This window comes from Agelaius tricolor, unplaced genomic scaffold (assembly GCF_023055355.1).
Source record: "Agelaius tricolor isolate 1412-34295 unplaced genomic scaffold, bAgeTri1.0.p SCAF_2, whole genome shotgun sequence".
Classification (NCBI taxonomy): domain Eukaryota; kingdom Metazoa; phylum Chordata; class Aves; order Passeriformes; family Icteridae; genus Agelaius; species Agelaius tricolor.
Genome location: NW_027269262.1, coordinates 41,906,669 through 41,912,668, shown reverse-complemented (window position 1 = coordinate 41,912,668; position 6,000 = coordinate 41,906,669).

Below are 6,000 nucleotides of genomic sequence, written 5' to 3'. Positions count from 1 at the left end.
ACAAATGAGCCTAAAAAAATAACAAGGCAGTTTGAAAAGCCTGTGGAAGCAAAGATCTTCACATTGTGCTAGGAGGTTGCAACAGGTTACTGTAGATAAGAAATTTGACATTCATATAGTAACAGACTTGCAGAATCATCACAGAATCATCAGAGTAACATTTAGGTTGGGAAAGACCTCTAAGACTGTGAACTCTAATCCTAAATCAAGCACCCCCTTGTCAGACCACAGCATGCAGTGTCACATTCCCATTCTGTGACATGGCGTAAGGAAGGAGTTTAACAAAACCCAGCTCCACTGTGATTTCATCATGCCATGGTAGCATGTGGCCTCATTCATCTTAAGATGAGAAATCAATTTTGGGGTTCTTTTTTTCATCTTTACTCAAGCAATTGAGTATAATTGAGAATAAATATGGATACTTCACATACATGACTTCCTCTTGCTGGTGGGGACCTAATGTTTTTATCCCTTATTTTGTCTCTTATTATGCACTCATTTGTTTTTTTAATTTTAATGTAGAACCAGTACACAACCTGATCCTTAAAATATGGGATCACTGAAGATGAAAGAGTCCAAGATGCAAGAGCCTTTGTATATTTAAGATAAAGTATCTTCCTGAAATACAAAAGAAAAGAAATGACCATAAAAAGTCAACCTTAAAATTATTTGTGTTATTGAAAAAAGCGGGACAATAATTATTTTATATCTGTAGTACATATCAGCAGTAAGAGTGCTTGACCCATATAAAATTTCTAAGTCAAAATAATACCAGGGGAGTATTGAAGATGATGGGTCAGTGTTGTGTGTATGTTTGAGGACAGAGAGAGAAAGAAAATTTACTGTGAAAGACTTTAGGAGAAAAAAGGAGTAATTAAAATTGTGTTGGTACCTAAAGAAAGAATCTAAATTAGTGGGATATATAAAAGAAAAAATACAGAGTCTCACTCTTTCAAGTCAGTAGATGCTCTCTCTGATCTTCAAAAGAGGTTGGATTAGGAAAGCAGGGGATTATCAAAGGCTCAGGAAATATGCAGGGGTGAATAGTGGAACTTTAAATAAGAGCTCCACTTCCTCAATAAATATTTAGGCATTTTGACCTCCTTAGAAGCACATTGCATTCACTTTTTTTTTCCCAAAAGAAAATATTTGAATTTTAAAAAATGAACACTTTGGTAAAACAATGAGAAAGCTTAACAGTTTCAATTTGAGAAAGCATATTTACTAGCCAGAAACCTGTAGAAAGTGCACTCTAATAGATATTCTATTGCTTTCTCAGGTATAGCAATTCTATCAGTTGTATATCATATTGTTATTCCAGATGCTTGATATGTTTTCATATAAATGACTTGTTTGGAAAAAAACTTGTGCTATCTGGGATATTGAGGAGCATAATTAGATTTTAAACACTTACTTGACAGCATTTCTACAGTAAATTTTAATAGATACCTGGATATGAATTTTCTAGGGGAACCACTGGGGAAGAATATAGAATAATTTGCTAATATTTCTTGATTGATGCAGTGACATTTTCTATTATTGCACTTTCAAAGGAAATGATATTTAGGATAAAGGGAAAAGGTATTAATCAATTCAAGGGAAGAGGAACTTCTCTCAAGAAAAGGAGTTGAGTATAATGAATAATTTAACATATCTACTCATGTCCTTGTGGCTAAAGCTTTGGCTTTTTTGTGTGCATGCAGGGAAATGTGGAGAGCATTCCATATACTGTGGAGCTTTCAGGACTGCCTGGGGATGCTGACTCTGCTCTTTTGCTGACAGCTTCTTCAGATCTTTTAATGCGTGATTAATGGCCAAATAACTTTTCAGTAGATCTGAGGCAATATTTCAAGAGAAGAAAAATAAATAAATATGGTAAGAAAATATATTGTGTAACCACAGAAGACAAAACTCCTGCATGCATGCATGTCCACTCCAGAAGTGGACTTATTTTTCAGTCATCTGAGTGAAAAACAGAAAGACATTCAGCTTTTCCTCCAAGAGAGAGACAGGAAATTGTCAATCTGGCTGCCCTTCTTGGCAGCAAGCTTTTTGATCAGTAGAATGAAAAGTGACACAGAATCTCCAGAATTTTCTGTTTTGTTTCAAAATTAAAGGAAAAATTACGTGTCTGTCTGGTTCAAACCCAGCTGGCAACCAAGCCCCACTCAACTACTCAACTCACTGCCCCTGAAGCAGGATGGGAGAGAATCAGAAGAGTGAAAATGAGAAAACTCGTGGGAGAAAGACCTTTTAATGGAGAAAGCAGAAGCTGCACACACAAGCAAAGCAAAACAAAGAATTATTTCACCTCTTCCTGTTGGCAGGCAGGTGTTTAGCCATCCCCAGGACAGCAGGGCCCTGCCATGCATAATGGGGACTTGGGGGACATTACCACTGTAAATGTTCTCCCTTCCTTCTTTCTCCCCCACTATGTATATGCTGAGTGTGCTGCTGTATGGCATGGAATGTCCTTGGGTCAGCTCGAGTCAGCTGTGTCCTCTCCCAGCTTCTTGTGCACCCCAAACATGCTCACTGGTGGGGTGGTATGAGAAGCAAAAAAGGCCTTGGCTCCGTGTCAGCCCTGCTTGGCAGTAACAAAAGCATCCTTGAATTATCAGCGCTGTTTTCAGCACAAATCCAAAGCATGGCCTCATACCAGCTACTGTGAAGAAAATTAACTCTAACCCAACCAAAACCAGAACAATGTTTCTTTGTCACTGTTGCATTATTTTAAGAGCAAGATTGTAAAATCCCAGCGCTGAGGAGAAAAAATTACATTGAAGCTACAAAATTGCATTGGAACAAGTGCAATTTTGTGGTTGCTACGGAACAGGAGATCGGGGTCTGACCTAGGACACTTTCTGTAAGTGACATCTTTACTTCATGTAAACAGACTCACTTTTAAAGTGGGCTTATGTGGTAGGCTTTAATATTTTTCTTCTTCAGGACTGGGCAGAATCATTCACCCACTGCTTCAAGCAGAAGCCAGGAAAGAAGAGCTAAATTGTTTTCTGGAAGTGAAGGGAAACAGCAGTGATACCTTTGCCTTGAAATTAGGCAGTGCTTTTTCGGGGGTTCAGCAGGTCAAGTTCTTCACAGGTGAGGGTGGAAAGAAAAAGACATCACAGTGATTCCTTCTGTCATCACCTATTCTTTGTCATTGGAGAAATATTCCTGCTGGAGGTGTGCACTGCAGCTATGGCAGGGCGCCTGTCCACCTGCCTGTCTTTTCTCTGCAGCTGAGGATCTGCCAGACTGAACAGCACTGGAAACATTTTCAAGGACTGGAAAAACAAATGGCATCAGCATCACATGATTTTGTACTTAATTTCTTACATGTGGTTCTGATTTATAGAGAGATAAATGTCACTGTTCAAGCAGAGTATTGAAAAATGGGATTAAAAGGTTGTGATTCTACAGGTGCCTGCATTTGTGCCAACCTTAGGAGATACTTGGCACACACATCAGCATATATCTATGTGGTAGTCACTGAAGCCCATAGTGTGTGGCTTTGAAATTGTATGCTGCACACCTGCTGAGCCTATAGGAAATCCTGCAGGTTGGTATCAATGTTTAAAGACTTTAAAAAGAAGGGGGGCAGGGGGGAAGGAAAATACAGGGAAAAACATCTGTAAAGAGCTGGATTTTGTATTAAGCATTGCCAAGGGAGCCAAAATCAATAGTAGTTATCCACTCAACCTTTCATCCATGGATTCTTTTATCACAAATGAGCTTAATCATATGTATTCTAGCTGTCCATTTTATAAAACAAATGTTATTTCTATTAAAAATAATTGGTGCCAGGCAAAGGGATATGAGATGTGCTGAAGAGAGCAATAAAAACAAGGACCACTGAGCTCTCTCTCATAAACAAGATGCCATATAATCCTTTCCTCAGTCTAACTGGAGGATCCTTTAAAACTTGCTAAGCCTCCTCTCTTTCCTACTGTTTGATGATTGAAAAAGAGTTTTACACCCCCTTACAAAACACACTCGAAGCCTGGCCCAGGCAGGCTTCCTCCATACACTTTCCCAAGTGCTTTGCTGAGTGGTACCCTGCTGAGCTCCTCTGCTGCCTCCTCCCACCCCAGCCACTGTGCTGCTCCCTACAGAGGTTTGAAGTTCTTGCTTCTGACATCCCCATTAAAACATTTTTTCTCTGAGAAAGATCTTGCAAGCAATTTTTCTAAAGCTCTTGCACTAGTGGCTACCTCACTGCAGCACTGTGTTTTGAGAGCTGGACTCAGCCACCAGATATTGTCTTTATATTCTCCTGTCCCTGGTTGCAGCTGGATTAGCACTTTCTTATTGTTATTGGTGCAGCTGGAAGACATGGCTGGAGTGTGCAGATAACCAGCAAATTAAAACAAACAATTGCTATTCCAGAAAGTAGCTGTATTCAAGTGTTTATTTGATAAGAGAGAAACTTTTTCTCCCAACAGAAATTTTCTTTAAAGAAAAGATACTGCAGGCTTGCTGAATTTTGTGCCATTCTTTTATTGCAGTTTTCTCTCGGGAAATATTCCACGGCTTATTAATATTTTCAAAAGCTTTAATTTCTGTCTAGAATTCCTTCTAATCAAACATTTTGAGGATAGAAATCTTAAAAGAGTGACTGGGTGTTATTTATTTTCTGCTACCCTGACCAAACAGATGAAGGGTGAGTCATTGGCAGGCCAAAAACCTGTTCAGAGGGAATGCATCAAGCCAGAAGGGCTTCCTGGTGAGCAGATGCATAAACATGATGCTTGTTAAGAAATACTACACAAAAATACCTTAAAAGAAAAGTAGAAACACTGAGGTATTGCCTCCTCCTAGGTCTTAATGTCCATAGATGAAGGAAAAATTCAGTTTATTACTAGGTGGTATGCATGCTGGAAAGGCAGGAGGGCAGGGCTAAAGAAATAGGTGGAGTGGATGGAAGTGATTGTGGTACAACAGCCCGGCAGGCAGGCCATCCTGGGCAGAAGGTGCTGTACAGTAGTTGCTACTTTCTCTCTCTTGACAACTCTGTAACACAGCACAGTGCTCTTACACTGCCAGAAAGAGCACCTAAAACCATTAACCAACCACGGAAACACCTGAAAACAGCAGAGACAACCCAAGATATCACGTAAAATGTAGCAACGTGAATGAGGTATCTGCAAAGCATTTGCATCCAAGTAGGACATGATCTTCAGAGGATAATAAAATTGTAGGAAAATTCAGGTTGGAAGGGCCCCTGGGAGTCCCCAGTCCAAAGCACAAGGCTTTGTTTATTTAGGTTCTGAAAATATCCACAGACCAACTGCAGTCTTCCCACACAACATGAGCCAGTGCCTGTCTGTCCTCAGAGAGAAAGTTTGTTCTTATCTCTAGTCTACGCCTCACTTCTTTCAGGTTATTTCTGTTTTCTCCCATCCTCCTACTGAACACTACTGTGAGGAGCCTGACACCATGAATTGCATCCAGCAGATCTGTCCTTCCCTGATCTGTCTGCCTCCAGACTGTATAAATTCAGAAACTCCCCCAGATTTAGTTCTGGACTTGTCACAGGTCCTTGTTGAGTTCCTCATTGTCCCTGCTGTCCCCTTCCCCCTTCAGACACCTAGGTCTCTGAATGGCAGCTCCTTCCCTGAATATATTGACTGCTTTCCCCTGCCCCAATCCAGTTTTGTGGCACCTGCAATGCCAAGGATAGTGTGCTCGATTGCCTTCTTTAAGTCATTAACAAATCTGTCGAAAGGGAAAGGTCCCATCAAAGATCCCTGTGGTACTCTGTAAGTTACTGAGCACTGCCCATAGATCTCTACTCTCAAATCAATTATCTAGCCAGTTTTTCACCAATCTGCTGGTCTACCCATCCAGACCTTAAGTTCTCAAATTGTACATAAAATGGTTATGGGAGACATTGCTAAAAGCCATGCTAAATGCTAAGTAAATGACATCAACTACTTTTCTCCAGTTGTTTAGGTATCACAGAATTAGAACACTCTTAGCGGGAAGGGATCCACAAAG